This window comes from Stegodyphus dumicola, chromosome 7 (genome assembly GCF_044657685.1).
Source record: "Stegodyphus dumicola isolate Sdum_Otavi_A_Nest chromosome 7, ASM4465768v1".
Taxonomy (NCBI): Eukaryota; Metazoa; Arthropoda; class Arachnida; order Araneae; family Eresidae; genus Stegodyphus; species Stegodyphus dumicola.
This window is the reverse complement of record NC_140774.1, coordinates 157,413,748-157,434,556: the sequence shown is the minus strand read 5'-3', so window position 1 is coordinate 157,434,556 and position 20,809 is coordinate 157,413,748.

Here is a 20,809-nt window from a genome sequence, read left to right as displayed (position 1 = left end):
TAATTCTGTTCATAGAAAACAGAAACAATCTGATGCTTCTGTTTACTGAAGTTTGGCGCGAGTAAGTACGAGAATACCCGGGATATTGCGAGTGCTTATCTTTTGATTCCACGCCCCACCGGTGCTCGGCTCCAAACGTAAAAGCGAGATACGTATTTCGTTCTAAGAAGAGTATGGATGGTGTAAAAACAAATTTCAAATGAATAAAGGTAAAAATATCTCTTACCTTTTTCGAATCCGGGCGGCGAGTATTTCATCGACATGAAGATCGTCAAAACTGTAAACTAAATTTAAGGCACATCCTTCTATAGAGATTACAATAAAATTGTTATTATTATTATATACATATATACAGTCATAATTGATTTACACTTAACATCCATGATAATTAAACGCGCCTTCAGATACAAAGCGGTTCCAATTCTCCTAATGCGTAGCAGTTCGACTGTCTCCTCCTACGCAAATCGAGTTCAAAGTTTTTTACTTAGGAATTAATTCTAAAGTTCGCTAGATGGCGCTGGGAATTCAGAGTCCTGTTGTAACAGATGGGATGTTTTAGCATTTGTACCCGAAAAATTTGCGGCGAGGATTGTGGATTACGTATACTGCTGATTCATTTTTTTGACACCTATTCGACTTTTTTGGTTTGTATTCGAAAATGATATTTTGGAAACAGCTGCATGCTCCCCTTGCAACAGTCTCGCGCCCCCGTGGGGGGCGCGCCCCTCAGGTTGGAAACCACTGGCTTAAGAATTGGATGAATGACGCTTTCTTAATGTACAGCTTTTAGACAGAATTAGTTTTTAATAGTGACTGAATGTACATATAATTTAATTTGTCTCACTTCTCTTATACTAACTTTTGTTATATAAAACTTCGGATTACGTGCACATTTTTTTGAAAATAAAAGTTAAGACACAAATTTAAAAAAAAAAAAAAAAAATGTTTAAAATTTCACTTTGAATTCAAAAACGTTTATTTGGTAATAACCAGACTTAATAAACCTAAGAGTTCAAATTTGAAGTATACCTTACTTGCTCTTACTAACTTCTGCTTAATTAATTATTCTTAGGAAAGAACCCTAAAAACTGGTGAAACATTTCATGCTAGAAAACAAGATATTAGAAACTTTTGAACTCATTCAATAAGGGAAAAAAATATTCAAAACGTAGCTCCATAATTAAGCATTTTTTCTACACTCATGTCCATAAATTAAGGATAATTCGGAGTCACTCAGAAATCGAACTCTAAAATAAATATATCACCTGTAAAATCACTACCCACATGTTCAAGGATCATATGCAGATTTCAGGAAGTAACCAGATGACACCGATGGTACGTCACAATGACGAGAGTGTAAGAAAGTGATATATAAGGAATACAGGCAAAGAAGTAAAATTGTTCGCAGGCGCTTTATAAGCATTTCAGTGCAATAACCGAATAGTTATGACACAAAGGATGCATTTGGATGATTTTTTACGTGGTAGAATTATAGGCCGTCTGGAATGTGGGCGTACCAAACTGGAAGTATCAGACGAACTTGGAATTGCCCAGAGTGTCATCTCCAGGGTTTGGCAACGATTCCAAGATGATGGTAATGTGAGTAGACGTTACAGCACAGGTCGCCCCAGAGATACAACGCCGAATGAGGACCGGTATATGGCAGTTACTGCCAAAAGAAACAGGCGGAGCACAGCCTCAGACCTGTTTCGGCAGCTCTCTTCAGCCACTGGTATGATAATTTCAAGGCAGATCGTGTACAGACTTAGGGCAGATTGGTCTATATGCTTGTAGACCTGCCAGATGCGTTCCACTTACTGAAACTCACTGTCGCCTGCGGTTAGCCTGGAGTAGAGAGCATGCATTGTGGACAATGCAACAGTGGGCTTGTGTGATGTTTTCGACGAGTCCAGGTTTAGCTTGCAGTCTGATTCTCGCCGGACTTTCATATGGAGAGCTCCAGGTACCCGTTACTACCAAGAAAACATCATTGAACGACACCGTCGTTACGGTGGTGCAGGAGTGCTCGTTTGGGATGGAATTATTCTGGGTTTTAGAACTGACCTGGATGTTCAAATTGGAACCACAACAAGCCAAATCTATCGGGACGTCATTCTGGAACAACATGTACGTTTGTTTCGGGGCGCCATGGGTGCACAATTTGTGTATATGGATGACAGCGATCGTCCTCACCGTGCAAACATCGTAAGCGAATGCCTTCAATCGGAGGCTATCACCCGTATGGACTGGCCAGCATTCTCACCGGACTTGAATTCAGTAGAGCACGTGTGGGACATGCTTGGCCGACGAGTTGCAGCCCGTCAACCTCCTCCTACATGTCTACCAGAATTTCGGAGAGCATTGCTTTTTGAGTATTGTAATATCCGCCAAGATCAGATCGATAATTTGATACTCAGATGCCTAGGCGTTGTACGGACTGTATTGCATCGTCTGGGAGACATACAATGTATTAACAATCATACCAGCCATGTAATATTAGTTTTTTGTAAATAGGTGTTTTTTGTAATTTGCTTCAGGGAGAAAAAATCGCTAATTTTTTTAATAATATCAAACATATAGCATCTTTTTTTTGCTCTTTACCTTTTGTTTAATAAATAAGCTTTACAAATAAATCAAATTTCTTTGCTTCTAACTCTTCCTTTGCCTGATTTTGCATTATCCTTAATTTATGGACATGAGTGTACTTGATCGCCAACACACGAGGTTTATAAGAAATATCTCCTAGAAGTTATGTTACCACTATTTCTGTGTTGTCAGAATATGGAATTCGTATAGGGAAAACAATGCATTTCGATGTGAAGAAAATGACTTAAATTTGATAGTTTATCTAAATAATAATTTTTTACATGTTATATGCGTTTCTTTTTCTTAATCTAGGTAAATAATATTTAACATGTAATAACAGCATAAAACCCACAAAAGAAGTGTTCCAGTGAAATTCAGTTTTTAAATGCTGTTTAAATTTGCTTCATTGAAAGCAAATTCTTCATTGAAAGCATCCAATTCTTCATCTTCATTGAATTGTATATAAATAATTACGGTAAATTAAAATGAACTGTTTTTTAAGTGTTTACAGTTAATCGAGTAACATAATATTTTTTATTGAAATAAATATTATTTTTAATGTGCAAGATTACTTTTCTTACAATGGTTCATGGTTCTTAAATTCTCTTGTTCTTGAGTTCAGAAACCTTCCTTATTAAAATTATTCGAATAGCTTAACTTTTATATGTCTTCTTATTTTTCATTTTAACATATGGCTGCATTTTCAACCATATGAAAGTTAAAGTGAAAAATATTACTTTTACGTAAATTTTAATACATGTAATAATTTATTTTTTTCAGAAATAGTTCAGTAGTTTTACTTTTAAACAATGGCTTTACTTCGATTTTAATTACTTCATCAAAAAGTTGTTAGAGACACTATCGAATCAGGAGCTAGCATATTTTTCCACTCTGCAGTTTTACTGCAAAAACAGTGAATTATCCCTTTAAAAATAGTTAAGAAATATTTAATTCCTTTCGTTTTCCAGTTATTGAAATTTTTAAAATAATTAAAATTCTAACTAAATCCTTAGATAAAAAGTTATTCAAGAACTAGACTAAAGAAATGCAAGGAAAGGGGTTAATTTCAGTTATAAGCGGAATTTCAGATATTATTATTTTCTAGTAACTAACAAAAAACATTTAAAATCATCTTTAATTTATTCCTGACCATCCTTTAATTCAGTGTTTCTCAAACTTATTTCTTCTACCGCCCCCTTTGAAAATCAATTATTTTTCATCGCCCCCCCCATTTTTTATACACTCCTAAAACTTAAAAACCACAATTTCATTACTTTAATTAATTTAGTTATAGTGTGCTATATTAGTCGGTTCTGGTGTTTAAACTTACATTCTAAACTAGAAATTTTTACCAGTGAGAGCAATTAAAACGCAACTTTATAATATTAATAATATATTTTAAACAAAGTAAAAGAAACAATATAGATAGGTAATCAATTTTAGTTTTTAAATTAATCTAATGGGATGGATGAATTTGATGATTTTTAACAAGTTTGTTGATATCAGGTTCGATTTTACTCAAAAACAGTCGTAAGTCGCCGCGTTTGGTAACTTGCAAATGATTTCTCTTTTTAGTAAGCAGCATTGTCACAGCGCTATATGACGATGGCAATGATATCAAAAATTGTTGAACGATCGACCACAATCCAGGTACAACTGCGGAATTGACTTTTGTAGCCAAAATTGTTGGTAGCCATTTTTAAATTTGCTTTTTATTTCCTCGTTCGTTGTCAGTTCTATAAGTTCTTCTTCCAGCTGCGGTGATATTGCTATGTTGACTTTTGAAAAAGGATCTAACACCCAGTCTAGTATTTCCAATTTCAAAATGTCCTAGAATCTTTCAATGAAATCACTGTGAAGATTTTCCAAATGTTCGCAGTAGACGAGCAAGTCGTCGTTGTTGCAGGATACTGATAAATTGGAAAAATTATGGAACTCACGTCTGCCGATATTCTTCTTGTGTAAGAGCAGTTGGCTACGAAAGCAGCGACGATATTTTTTGTTTTTATTAAGTTCAAGTCATCGCCTTGAAGTTGAAGATTCATATCAATAAACAATGTAAAAAGGTCTGTCAGGTATGTGATATCATTCTTTGATGTGATGAGGTTTTCGCGCAATGCTGTGTCTTTGTTTTCCAAGAACTCTATGACAGAGTCAAACAAATTGTAAAAACGAGTCAGACAATTTCCTTTTGATAGCCAACGCACTTCTGTGTGAAAGATCAATCTGTTCAAATCTTCATCATTAGCAACACAAAGCTGATTAAATAATCTGTCATTTAAAGAGTTGTTTCGGATTTTATTGACTGCTCTGATGACATGTTTCAATGATTGAAACAGTCGTTCACTTAAATTTCTAGCAACTAAATGCTGTCGATGTATAACGCAATGTGCAGCAATCACATCAGGAATTGTGTTTTTTAAGTACGACATGAAGCCTTTTTGAGACCCTGTTATAGCTGGAGCACCATCTGTAGCAGCTGATATAATATTCTTCAAGGGAATTCCTTTTTCATCACAAAACTTTTCCAGTGTTTTAAATACGGCTTCTCCTTTTGTGTCTGTCTCTAAATTTCTAGCAAATAAAAGTTCTTGACATATTTTTTCATCTCTAATGAACCTCACGTAAGACAACAACAATGCTTCATTAGTTGGTAAAGTGGACTCATCCAACTGAATTGAAAATTGACTAGTCTTCAGATGATTGCACAATGACTCTTCAATGTTTTCAGCCTTTTCATCAATTCGTCTTTGCACAGAATTATTGCTCAAAGGAATTTTTCAAATTATATCTGCCGCCGGTTTATGGAGCACAGTAGTTATAACTTCTTTTATCGCCGGCAAAATTAACGTTTCTCCGATAGTGTGTGGTTTACCTGTTTGAGCAATTAACGGAGAGATATTGTATGAAGCTCGAAGTCCGTCATCGTCTTTCTTAACAGCCATCGAAAAAAAGTTTCGATACACTTGGCTGAGCATTATGCTTCTTTTCCAGATCTTGAAAATAGGCTACATTTTTGTCTTTCTTATCTGGATGCATTTTATTTAAATGATCTTGAAGTCTTGAAGGCTTCATCGTTTCGTTTGAAAATGTTTTTGAACAAAGAAGACACAAAGGCAAAGATGGGTTTGCCGAATTTTCTATGAATCCATATTTAATATATTCTGCACTGTATTGCCGTTTCTTCTTTTTTGCTTGCGACATGGCCTTTTTTTTTCAAAAATATGTAAAGTGTTGAACTTAAATACTCGTTTAAAGATAGCGCGCGAAACCACTAATGAAAATATAAGAAAAATTACGAGCTTTTATATAGGATTTAAATACAGCAAGCACCGACAGAAATAAGACAAACACGCACAAACTCGTTTATCTCTTTCGACGCTCAATCGTACTGAGCAAATTAGGCAAGTATAGATGAACCAGCCGATTGCTACCACGTACAGTCCGTTTTCGTATTGCAAAACCGCCACCTGTCGACGATTCTATTCTGAAAAGGGGCGATACGCTGAGATGGACTTTTTCCTCAGACCGGTTTTTCAGAAGCACGCATGACGCATGTTAAGTAAACATTTCTCTTTTGTCTCAACCCTATTTTGATGAACTCGAAGCAGATCTGACGCATGCGTAAAAGCGCTGAAGGTTTCTCCAAACGAAAACGGACAGTACGTCTACGGAGCACAACATTATTAGTGCACCGGCTCCCGCAGTTAGTTTTTTCCCCCGGAATGTGCCACATTTGGCGATTCATGCATTTACACAGCTCTATGCTTTTCGTCATTTTACAACGCACGCACATACGGCGTGCGGGCTATCCTACGAAATCCATGTTAAGTATTTTAAGTTTTATACCATCATACAAGGTAGAAATATAAACTAAGTATTCGTTATTGTGTAGTAGGTAGGTTTTAATTCTAGTGAAATTTAAAATATAAAGTAAATCAAATTACAAATCTACCATCGCCCCCTAACCCACGTCAACGCCCCCCCATTTTTTTCTGGGCCCCTTAACGCCTCCCTCTAAGTCTCAAACGCCCACAAGGGGGCGTTATCGCCCACTTTGGGAAAGACTGCTTTAATTGCTCTTCTGCCATTCTGAGGCCGTTCTTTTTCACCCTAGGTTCGATAGAGATAAAGCAATTAAGCAAGGTTCTCCTCTCTTTAACTGCTTTTTCACACAGCTGGAGCAAAAGAAAAGGAACGCTTTCCCGCCTTAATAGCCAGCGGCCAGTTAGAAAGCTGCAAGACAAAAGCCCACGAACGAATGCCCATTTATAAACAACACACATTTTCAGGAAATCCAAAATAGCTATGACTTCATGAAAAATTTTACGAGTAATAATTATTATGATTAAAAATGAAATTTCAAGTGGGAATGGAATTAATTTATTTAAAATCCAAGTTGTCAAAATTTAACTAGATTATTTAAAACCGTGCTTTTAATTCACTATTAAAACAGTTGTTATAGCGCACACAAATGTTTTCTTAATCATAATAGAATACGGTACTTTTATTTTTTTCCTTGAAATGAAAGTTAAGCTATAATTCTCCATATTAAATTCATTGTCTGCAAAATTTTCTGCAGTGTTAAATTATTCATAAATTATTCTCTGTATATGATGAAAATTTACATACATTTTATACTCCTTATAATTTTGTAGAATTAAAAGAAGCAGTGTGGCCAGTATTCCCTTTCATCTCCCTTTGTCGGACTTATACGAGGGCAATTCCATTTGTCGCGTAAATGTAAAAACAAAGTTACACATACATGTATATGTTTTTAATTATATTATTTTGATTGATTCTCTGTTCTATATACATATAGGATTTTAATTTAGCCGGAGCCCAAAATGAAATGTGTTCCGCTACTTAAATTTATTGTTCAATTAATTTTTTATTAATTTAATTTATTTTTATTTTATCTTTATTCATGAATCTGCTTTGTGAAGCTGAAGAAAAAAGGGAAAAATATTAATTTTAACCAGAGTAAAGGATTCAAACATCTTCTAACCATCATCGATCGTTATACACGATGGATCGAAGCGGTACCGTTAGAAGATCAATCAGCAGAATCTATTGCTAAAGCTCTGATTTATACTTGTTTTTCACGCTTTGGAATTCCGAATCGCATAACATCTGACCAAGGTCGGCAATTTGATAGCCAACTTTTTCAAGCTTTAGGAAAATATCTTGGTTTTCATACAAACAATACAACTGCGTACCATCCACAGGCAAATGGTTTGATCGAACACCGAACTTTAAGAGCAAGCCTCAAATGTCATCTACTCGAATCAAAATCATGGCTGAAAGCATTGCATTTCGCTCTTTTAGGCATAAGATCTGCCGTCAAGGAAGACTTAAGTTGCTCGTCCGCAGAACTTGTATAGAGAACCCCTTTAGCATTACCAGGAGAATTCTTTTCAACAGTACCTCATATGAAACAGTCTGAATTTTCCAAAAACCTTCAGAAAACAATAAGAGATGTGAAGCCAAGTCCTACCACCACCCGTTTAAATAAAACAGTTTCTAAACATCTTTCCAACTGTTCTCACGTATTCCTGTACAACAACCTTAATAATTCTTCACTATAGCCTGTCTATCTTGGACCGTATCGTGTAAGAGCAAGAAAGGGTAAGTATTTCGATATTGAAATCCACGGAAAAGAGTTTCAATAGACAGACTAAAGCCATGTTTTCTAGTGAAAGATTCTGATAATCCTTTCCAAAACTCCCATTCCAAGAAAGCAGAATTTGGGAAAACACCTGCATTCAAGAACACTGAAGAAAACTCCCATTCCAAGAAAGCAGAATTTGGGAAAACACCTGCACTCAAGAACACTGAAGAAAATTTAGAAACTCAGCATGAACCAAGACTACTAGAACTGGCAGACATGTAAAGTTCCCCAGTCACTTTAAAGACTATCTTCCATAATCTCTGTCACTAGGAAGGGGGTGTGTAGCCTCACTTCAGTTCCGTCAAGTTTTTAATTTAGTTAAAGCGGAATAGCAACACTTTTTCTTGTCTCTACGAAAAACAAAGGTCGGTATTCTATCATGCGATTTAATGTGCATTTAAAATGTAAATAAATATATATAACATTGTAAGAAATAAAATATTGATTCTATTGGGGTCAGAGAAGTGTCATTTTCCTACATTTGCATAAGATGGACTTCAAAAAGCAAGAACAAACCGACAAACGCAAAGCAATATCAAGGAACCGAAACTGTTATACCACCAATTTTTAATTATAGTAAACATAATAATCATCGCTTTTTCCATCCAATGGCGCCATGGATGGAAAACGGAAACTTCCAGTTATGCGGTTATAAACAAGATTGCAGATTGCTCATAAAAATCCATCAAGTTGCCTATTGACACGGAGAAAAACTGTATTATTAACGACTACAATAGCATATGTTTGTAATTCAAAAGGAAAGAGAATTCCAATTCGCGCTATAATAGATAACAGCAGCATAGCCATTGATGCCAAATCTCACTTTCAAATGTCGCTAGATACACCTGCAAAAGTAGCTAAGAATTCGCTAAATTCAGAAGAAATTTTGCTAACAGTAGTAGCTAAAATTAAAAAAAAAAGTATAATCCATATAAAACAAAATCGGATATAAATAATAGATCTTACCTGGTTCTTGATCTGAGCTTCTAAAGAGAGTAATTGAAAATTACTTAGCTTTTAATCCTTTATTGACACATTATACGAGGAACAATTGACTTGACAAGATGCATCTTGCATATCTTGCTACATTCTAAAGATAAAGTAAATAAATCAGTTTTAAATTCAAGGGCTCACTACCACTCCCTAGCGTCTGAGTTTGCAACATCCTTCGGGGCCAACAGTTTCAGGAGACGCAAATGTTCATTAAGTGTTGACTAAGAGTTCCAGAGCACATAACAATTGCACAGGTCTCCTAACGAGAGTTCCATTCGAAAGTCTCTCGGTGCATGCACGGACACGACCATCACGTCCAGAACGTAATTCTGTCACAATACCCATTCGCCATACAAGTCTAGGCGCATTGTCATCTTTTATCAAAACCACAGTGTTCTCTGGAAGTTCTTCGGGTCGGTTTACTGATCGTGATTGGTGAGCTGACCTAAGCTCAAGAAAATATGATGCCTTCCATCTTTTCCAAATTCGATTAAGTAAATCTTGATATCTTCTCATCTTCAAAAGTTGAGATTCGGAGAAAGGAATTCCTTGAGTTCCTTGAGGAAGAGTTAATAATCGTCGTCCAATCAAGAAATATCCAGGTGTTAGCGGTTCTCTTTCATTTGGATCGCTGAAAACACAAGTGAGATGCCTAGAGTTGATAACTGCCTCTGTCTCTATCAATATAACTCCCAGTTCTTGAAATGAAACTGATGTTCTTCCTAAGAGTCTCTTCAGGGACGTCTTAACTGACCTTACCAAGCGTTCCCAAAAATCACCCCACCAGGCGGCTATTTCCACGATAAATTTCCACTTGATATTCCCAAATAAATTTCGTACTTCTTCTCCTCTCATGATTTTCCACAGCAAATTCAGCTCTCGGTTTGCCTTGAGGAGCCTTTGCATTATCACTATAGATCACACTGCAAATGCCTCTTCTTCCAACAAAATTTCGAAAGGCTTGTAGAAATGACTGAGTGTTTAAGTCAACAGTCAATTCCAAATGTATCGCTCTTGTTACTGCGAAAGTAAAGAGCAGTACATAAGTCTTCTTCATGGTATCTCGATCTTTAATATATAATTGTCCTAAGTAATCCAATCCAGTCGTTTGAAAAGGATATGCTTCTGATATTCTGTCAGCCGGCAGTGGCGGAGTAATCTGAATCACTGGCTTCGTTCGAAATTTCTGGCATAAAAGGCATTTATGTTAACACTCTTAATTCGTTGTCTGATCCTTAAAATCCACGTTTTCTCTCTAAGATGAGTTAGTGTTTCTGCTACACCTCCATGTCTTACTCTTTCATGGCAGTCCTTAATGATGAGATCAGACAAGTGACAAACGCTTGGCAACATAACTGGATGTGCTTCTTGTTGCGAAATATTATCATAATGAAGACGCCCTCCGATTAAAATTATTCCTCTTTCATATAGAATAGGGTTAAATTGCCTAATGATTGAATTTGTTGGCAATGGTCTTCCTTTAGTTAAAGCCAAATATTCTTGCAGAAAGTACTCCATCTGTGATCCTTTGATCCAATACTGTTCAGCTAGTTGAAGTTCTTCTGTTGTTAAACACCCATTTTTCTAATTGTACGAATTCTTCACTTCGTAAATAAATCTCTGAATCCAAGCTGTGATTCGTAATACGTTGCTAAGTTTGCTGAATTTCCATATGTCAAAGAGTGTTTCTGATTCAGTTCCTACGAAAAAGGTAATAGAATTTTCTATTTCAGATTCATCTTCAAACGAATCAGAAATTTCATTACTCGATTGCGGCCAGTGGTCTTCGTCTTTCCTTATCCAAGGTGGTCCCTTCCAGTGTAGTTCCTTGTACTTAAAAGTAACTAAGTTGTCTCCTCTAGACAGAAAATCTGTTGGGTTTTCCTTTCCGGAACAGTGATTCCACCAATTTCAATTAGAAATAGTCCTTATTTCTTCAACTCTGTTTTTTACAAACACCTTCAATTTTCGAGAATTACCTTTGATCCAATCATTGAATCAGACCAGAAATAAAATTTAGTATCCTTCGGAAGTTCCAAGTTGTTCCGAATGTACTGAAATAATCTAGCTCCTACAAGCGTTACAAGAAGTTCCAGCCTAGGTAATGTAATTTCATGCACTGGTGCAACTCTTGATTTTGAAGCTACTAAAACCGAACTAGAGTTTACAACTAAATCCCTGTAACGTAAATAAATTACAGCTCCATAGGCTGTTTTGCTTGCATCTACGAAACAATAAAGTTACCAATTAGTTAATTCTTCATTTTCTTTTAGTTCAAATAAATGCCGCGGTGACGTCACTTCGTTCAAGTATTGCAATTCTTCACACCAATCTTGATATGTTTACGCCAAATCTGGTTCATCCCATTTCAGTCTTCTCTTCCATATTTCTTGAAGTATCATTTTCGCCCTAATGGTGAACGGAGAAATAAGTCCAATTGGATCAAACACCCTTCCAACAGTTCTTATTACACCTCTTTTCAACGATTTCATTTCATATGCATTGTTCGTATTCAACAGTTTTTCATTGTCGATGCTTATACAATCTTCCTCAGAATTCCAGCAATAACCGACTACCTTACAAGGCGAAGTATCAGAAGCAGTTTTCTCATTGAATCGATCCTGAAGTAAAGGTATATTTGTTCACCATTTCCTCATGTTACATCCAGCTTCTTCTAAAACGAACTTCACCTGTCGATGTACTTCAAAGGCAGTTTCTTCATCTTGCAAACTATGGATAAGATCATCAACATATAATTTGTTACTTAGGATTTGGAACGCAATTGGGTAGTCTCTTTCATACTTACTTACATGGTGTTTCAATGTTGCATTTAGCAAGAATGGACTTGACCTTAGACCAAAACTAACCCGCGTCATTCTCAGCACTTCTGGTTCCATGTTTATATCATCTTTAGTCCACAGAAATCTGACAGCATCTCTATCTTCCGGTGCTAATGCTATCTGCAAGAATGCACTTTCGATATCAGTTGTCAAGGCGACCCTGTTCAATCTGAACTTCAGAAATAAGGCCAACAAATCTGGCGTTGAATTCGGAGCGGGGTTCAGACAGTCGTTAAAGGAAACAGAGTTTGCTACACTAGAAGATGCATCAAAAACAATCTAATTTTTGTAGTTAATTTATCTTCATGAATTACTGCTTGGTGAGGCATATAATAAACTTTACTTTCAGACAAACTGGAATCAAACTTTTCGGCTATTCCTTCGGCAACATGCTTCGAAATGAGTTCCTTATACTGATTAAAAAACGAAGGATTTCTCTTAGATTTATTAACTAATTTTTGAAAACGTCTTTCGGCGATGGGATAGTTATTGGATAAAAATTCAACATTTTCATTCCACGGAAGATTGACCACATAGCTACCATTAACCATTTTTATAGAGCTTTCAAATTCACTTAAAACCTCATCATCTTTAAAATTATCATCGCACGCGATTCCTAAACATTCTAAATCAAATATTTTTTTTTTCTTTTACGTTTTCATTTCGAACAATAGTTTTCATTACTCTGGCTTCCCTAGAGTTCGATATTATGATTGAGGTGTTAGATCCGTTGAACATATACCCAAGTTTCGTTTCCATTCCTACTAATGATCCTGGCATTCGTTTTATTTTCCCAGTAACGATACTCAAAAAATAATCTGAACCAATTAATAACGATATTCTTAAATTTTCAGAGTCTAATTCATCTGCCATATGTAATTTCATCTGCTTACAATAATCACTAATCTCTCTACCAGGTGCTTTAACTATAGCTTCGAAAATACACGGATAGCTTCTAAGGTTATTACTTCCTTCGAATTATAAACACTTCTCAAGTTTACCTTCACACGATTACTCATTATTGTTTTTTCTGCTTTGGAACCAAAAACAAAAATACTTAAACGTTCCCGACATATAACTTCTAATTTACGATATACAGTCAAAAGTCTTTAATCTGGACTCGTCGGGTCTTCGGCGATTCCGGATTATAGATCATCAGTTTAAATCTGCTAAGAGGGCATGCAGAAATTATAAAATTAAAAAATATGAAATCGTAATTTATGAAATAAAGAACAATTATGATCTAAAGGGTATCATAATTTACAAAAAAAAAGCTTAATATTTATTTGTTTACTTTATCAAACATTTCTTTCAACGCGCGCATTCGAAATTAGAAAATTGCAACCAGAAAACTATTTGATGTGTATTCGTGATATTTATAATGAATTTGATTTAAATCATATCAAAGACAGAGTACATCGAGATGAAATACTACATTTAATAATGAACTATAAGCCGCATAAAATAAAAACATCTGCCCTGAAGATAAGGATAGTGCTGACAGATCAACTTCCAGTTAATTGCGCGCCGCGACGTTCCCCTTCCTTGCAGAGCAGCGTGAAATTGATAAACAGATTTCGGAATGGCTAGAGAAACAAAGGATATGCCTTTATCCATTTTTTGCAGCAATTCCACTTTTTGTTTGATGGACATCGAAACATGCTTTCGCTGTGTAGATCCTTTGTCAGTATCCAGCATCGGAAATTCTATTTCACATAATCGAAAGTTCAAGCTTACTTTTATAAAATTGCTCTAACAGTCTGCAAAAAATAATAAGCCGGATCCAATTAGAAGGTTAAGGAACAACGCAATCTGCAACATTAACTGAAATAGATAATTAGATAATTTTAGCTTACCTTATATCATCCGTTATACATTAAAGGTGCATGCGTAAACGTATTACGATTCATATTGCTGTCATTTATCTTTATTTTGTTTATTTCATTTCCCGATAAGCCTTTTGTCACTGATCCCTCCTCGCAAATATAATAGCTATGCTTTTTATTATACTTCTTTCACCGTATTCAATCGAGGCAAAATCTAGAAACATGAGATTTTTTTAAACAATTAAAACAATATCCGAGACGTAATAAGCTAGCCTTCTGTTCACTTATAGATAAAGGACATTTATCGATCGTATGTTCATCCCTAGGACAAAACATAGACTCATTTTTAATTGTAGTAGTATTTAACGCTGCTGCTGTCGGTAGACGTTTAGAATTCTCATTTTTCCTGAACTGCGAAATTTTTATTTTATCGTCTTCGTCTGTCTTGGGAAATAAAAATGTTTTCTCGCGTGTTTCTATTTCCCTTTTAAGAAATTGGAGTAATTTTGAACAATTCCACGAGTCTTCTTCGTTAACAGAACGATTATATTTTAATACTATATCTTCAGGAATTAATTTTACTAAAATGGCGAAAAGAATTCCACCGTAATTACTTAGTTCTATCCCTGCTGTTTCGAGACTTTGAAAAGTAATTGTGTCATGTAATTGTCTCTTTTCCTTTAAGTTCGAACATGATTTCACAGGAGTTATGCTGTTTACATGTCAACGTACAATAATTTTGTTTTTACCAAATCGCTCTTTTAATAGCTCAAGAACTAAATCGTAATTATTTTGCGTTAATGTCAATCCTTGTATACATTTTAATCCGGAAACTTTTAAGAACGATTTTAAATAGTTAAATTTACCAATTTTTGATAACTGTTTATTCTCATGAATTGCACCTTCAAACTGTTCCCCAAATCCTTGCCATTTTCATATTTGCCGTCGAAAGGTTCAATTTTTAATTTCGGCAGTTTGACATTAGGATAATTAAAAATTACCCCTTCTTCAGAAATTCTAGAGGATTCATTTGAGTGCATCAATTTTACTTTCGTTTTCAAGTTTACGCTTAAAGTGTCTTAATAGTTTCGATTTGAAACTCGTAATCTTTTTGCGGTATTCCTGACTTGTCATAACATCAGCTTCAAGCATTTCTAAATCACTTATAATGCTTTCTATGGTAGAATCTAGCTGATAGATCTGATTAACTTTTTCTTCTAACTGATATTTTAAATCATCCAAATCGTCATAATCAATATTGTTCCCTTTTAATGTGTCATTTATTTTATTCACAATTTTAGTTAAAGAAGTTCAAATAGTTTTTCTTTTACTTTTTAGCTTCTCTAATTCACTAAACTGTGCCATTTTCAATTACTATAGTTCTCGGTAGTTCGGCACCATAAAAACAAAATCGGATATAGTGTCTCACAAAAGTGATGGGACACTTGTGCTTTACAAAAGGAAACTGTAGTAAAATAAATTAAGAAAACATGTAAAAATTTTTTGTGGGTGTGTTTTATACTTAAATTTAGTAACAATTATTACATAATATACATTTTCTCAAAATATTAAAATATTAATTAAATAAAAATACAATTGTTTAGAACGGAGCAAAAAATGGCTCACATAAGTGATGGGACACTTACTTTTCCAACAAATATTTATCCAAAAGTTTTACTTTTTAAAAGGTTTTAATATTTTGTTGGATTTCCTTTTACTTTTAAAACATAATTTAATCTTCTTGGGATGGATTCGACTAATTTTTTTGTGATTTCTGGAGTGATTTTACCCCATTCTTCTTGAAGCACCGATTTTAATTGTTGTTTTGAAGAAATGGTGTGTTTGCGAATTCTTGATTCCAATTCTTGCCAAATATTCTGTATGGGATTTAAGTCTGGAGATTGTGGTGGTGTTTTTATTATTTCAGGACAGTTATACAGCAGCCGGAGTCTAATGTTCAAAGCAGTGTGCTTGGGGTCATTGTCCTGGTAGAATTTAAAATCGTTATGAAGGTTCAGTTTTCGCGCTGAAGATTTCAAATTTTGATATAAAATGTCAATATACTTGTACTGATCCATTATACTGTCAATAAAAACAAGAGTACCAACTCCAGTGGACGACATACACACCATAGAATAACTCCTCCTTCACCATGTTTTACTGTTGGCACCAAGTTCTGTTTTCGAAATTCTTCCCTGGGTCTTCTCCACACCAAGATTCTACCGTCAGAACCAAATATATTAAATTTACTCTCATCAGCAAACATAACTTCATTCCAGTAATCAGAATTCTTATTTATGTTGGATTTTGCGAAAGCCAGTCTGAGTTTTCTATTCTTTTCACTTGCGAAGAATTTTTTCCTGGCTGCTCTACCGTGATATCCAGTGTAACAGCTTTACATATTATTAAAATCTTGTAGTTTAAATAATTTAAATAGATGAACATTAAGATATTTGTGAATGGCAATATTTGAAACCAGATCGAGTGCCACGTGCGACTCTCGCATGAAGAATGTAATTTATTTTTAAATGTTAGAATATGTTTTCTCTTCTTGTTTGTATGTCGCCATTTTTTTGAGTGTTAAATAAAAAGTTATTGCTGTGTTCCATCATTGGAGTTGCTTCATATCGCCAAAGAAGTATTACAGTCATAATTATTTTGGAGGCACCGACCGAGATCGAATAATCGTGCGTATTTTTATTTCATTAGTTCATCACTGAACATAATATTAGTGATACCAGATTATTACTTCCTGTTAGTATTGAATTGCTTTATTTTATTAGTTCATCACTGAACGCAATATTAGTGATACCAGGTTATTACTTCCTGTTGATATTGAATTGCCTTATTTTATTAGTTCATCACTGAACGTAACTTCCTGTTGATATTGAATTGTCTTATTTTATTAGTTCATCACTGAACATAATATTAGTGATACCAGGTTATTACTTCCTGTTAATATTGAATTGCCTTATTTTATTAGTTCATCACTGAACGTAATATTAGTGATATCAGGTTATTACTTCCTATTAACACTGAACTGCCTTATTTTATTAGTTTATCACTTGAACGTAAACTTAGTGATACCATTTTAAAGCCGTTTCTACTAGAGCTCAAAGGAAAAGAAAAATATCTGAAGAGCAGATCTTGGAACCGATGAAGGAAGAAAATAAAGCATCCAGAGATGTATTTGAAGAAGAAGTTAAATCACCAGAATTAAACGTGGAAGATGTTCACGAAAATTTGAAAAACGACAAAGAAATTAATATTGAGAATCATTTTGCAATGCAGCGTTATCATCATCTTTCGGCTTTTGATTTAATATCAAAGCCGCTACTAATAGATGAAGAAAACAATTGTCGAAAGCAAATGACAAATGAATATTATTCGAAAGGCACAGATGAACTGAGGAAAGGCTTTGCTGTGAGATATAGCCGAGGAACTGATCCAACATGGAAGAGATCTAGGCACAGTCAAAAAAAAAAAAAAAAAAAAAAAAAAAAGGGGAGGGGGGAAGACTATTTTGAACACTGTCCATTTTCTTCCTGTTTAAATGTGGTGTAAAAATATTTGTTTAAAACTTAAAATTTTAGGCTTGAAAATTTGGAAATTTAGAAGAGAAATTACCTTTTCTCTTTAAGCATTTGAGCAAGCCGAGCTTATAAAATTTCGAATTTTACAGAACTTTTCCCTTCGGTAAAAGTCTCTCCGTTGGGTAAGAGGTTGTAACAGCTTTACATATTATTAAAATCTTGTAGTTTAAATAATTTAAATAGATGAACATTAAGATATTTGTGAATGGCAATATTTGAAACCAGATCGAGTGCCACGTGCGACTCTCGCACGAAGAATGTAATTTATTTTTAAATGTTAGAATATGTTTTCTCTTCTTGTTTGTATGTCGCCATTTTTTTGAGTGTTAAATAAAAAGTTATTGCTGTGTTCCATCATTGGAGTTGCTTCATATAGCCAAAAAAGTATTACACCAGCAGCTCGAATTACTCTTCTAATAGTCTCAGGTTTAACAATTACTCCATATAATGCTTGTAAATAAGCAGCAACTTTAGGAGCACTCATTCTTGGATTTTTTTAATATTTCGAACGATAATTCGCTTTATTCCATTGGATAGCTTTGATGGTCGGCCAGGTGTTCTTTTATCCTGAATCATATGATTCATTTTATATCGTTTAATGATATTGAAAACTGTTGAATGGCTCATGTTAACTGTTTCAGCAGTTTCTCTAATAGATTTTTCACGTTCAATATGCAAATTAATAACTAATTTTCGAATTTCAAGCAAAGTTTCTTTTCGTTTAGCATTCATGGCTGCACAGAGCTAAAAAACACAAAAATTCCAAACCAAACTGGAGAGAAAGACTGCAGACGATTTTATAAATTATTGCTAATTGCTTTTGAGTAAAAGTAAAAACCCCAAAAATATTTTTGTTGTAGTACGTAGTAGTATCTAATGGTGTCCCATCACTTATGTGAGTCATTTTTTTGCTCCGTTCTAAACAATTGTATTTTTATTAAATTATTATTTTAATATTTTGAGAAAATGTATGTTATGTAATAATTGTTACTGAATTTAAGTATGAAACACACCCACAAACAATTTTTACATGTTTTTTTAATTTATTTTATTACAGTTTCCTTTTGTAAAGCACAAGTCTCCCATCACTTTTGTGAGACACTGTAAATAATAGATCTTACCTGGTTCATGATCTTCTGAGCTTCTAAAGAGAGTAATTGAAAATTACTTAGCTTTTAATCCTTTATTGACACATTATACGAGGAACAATTCACTTGACAAGACACATCTTACATATCTAGCTACATTCTAAAGATAAAAGTAAATAAATCAGTTTTAAATTCAAGGGCTCACTACCGCTCCCTATCGGCTGAGTTTGCAACACCATATTCCATAATAGTTCTTTTTTTTTTTTTTTTTTTTTTTGTTACTCGTCATTTTTTAAAACTGAATCTTCATAAAAATATAAACAATGTCCCAATTTTTCTGCGGACAATCAAAACGTTTTCACGGACCACCGGTTGGCGACCACTGCTCTAGAGTAGCAATATAATACTTTTATGCTTGTAAAGATTTTTAAAATGAAATTTGCTATAGCGGGGAAAAGTGAGAAAGAAATGTATGATATTTTTAAATTACGCAATATTTCCAATATGGATATTTCATACGACCTCATTTAATTTCAGATTTGTGACTTAATTGATGATTATTTATATAAATGCAAAATTTCCTGATAGTTTCGAAGATTTCTTCATGCAGTGATCTTCAGATGCTTGGCATGCACTTTCAATGCATAACAAGACTGGCTCTTGGCTTCTAGGTTTTGGGGATATGATTAATGACTAGACACCCAATTTAGGAAAATAAATTCTTTTAATGGATCAAAATATGTACATAGACATAAAATAACATGAATCTTAGCGATCAGTAAAATACGTACATGAACTTGTAAAAACAGAAGATCAAAATTCTCTTTTGCAGTCGCGCAGAGATGATGTTCTTATCGCGCATGCGCCAAGAGGAGAACTCGAAGTGCCGAAGAAATGTGTGTGTGTGGAGGGGGAGGTAGCCCCACACCATCTCCCTTCCTGGAAAAAGAAAATCCGCTAAATATCTGAAAAAAAGAGGGAAAAAATTAGTCTTCCACAAATCGTTTGGGTTGGTTGCTGCGATGAAGCCTTATTCACATAAGTTAAACTAGGAGGTTCAGATGCATCATCTGGGACTAAATAAGCAGGTTCTACTCTGTCGATAGACACAGTAATATCATGCCCTTGTTTAGATATGGTAAAAGTTTTATCACCACGTCGAAGTACTTTGTACGGACCTGTGTAAGGTGTATGCAAGGAGGGTTTTACCGTGCCTACATGAGTACATTTATATCTAAGTGTTAATACACAAAGATCTGTTTTTTAGAGTGATTGGTAGTAGCAGTGTGTGTGTGGAGGGGGAAGATGTTCTAAATTATCATTCAATTTTTTTAGGAAGTCACTCCTCAGAATGTTGCTATCAGGAGGCATAAAGAATTGTCCCGGAAGACCCAAAGTTTGGCCATACACCAGCTAGGCTGAAGAGCAGTTAAGTTCCCCTTTGAAAGCGGTTCGAAGTCTCAAAAGAACTGAAGGCAATGCGATAGTCTAGTGTACGGATGTGTGACACAGTTGCTATCAGGAGGCATAAAGCATTGTCCCGGAAGACCCAAAGTTTGGCCATACACCAGTTAGGCTGAAGAGCAGTTAAGTTCCCCTTTGAAAGCGGTTCGAAGTCTCAAAAGAACTGAAGGCAATGCGATAGTCTAGTGTACGGATGTGTGACACAGTATGGATTGTTTGAGGCATCTGTGCCGCCTTTCAATGATGCCGTTGGCTTGTGAGTGATACGCGGTGGGATGAGAAAGGCGATTATCAAAGTTCTTACCTAGTTCTCGAAAGAGTTCACTGCGAAATTGACTACCACGATCAGTTGTGATCTGAGCAGGCACACCGAATCTTGAGATCCAACCAGCATAAAGAGCAGTGGCGACGGTCTCTGCCCGTGTATCTTTCAATGGATACGCTTCAGCCCAGCGAGTATACCTGTCGATGCATGTCAGACAGTAAGACATTCCTTGAGACGATGGAAGAGGTTCAATCAAATCTATATTGCTATGAGGAAAACGTTCATCTGGAACCATAAAAGTAGTTAAAGGATAGTGTACATGACGAGACACTTTAGCCTTTTGACATTGTATGCAAGTTTTAGCGAAGTTCGTGACATCCTTTTTCATTCCGGGTCAGACAAATCGGTCACTAATTAACCTCAGCGTTGCTTTATGTCCAGGATGGGAAAGATTATGCAGAGCTGGAAAGACAAGTTTTCTAT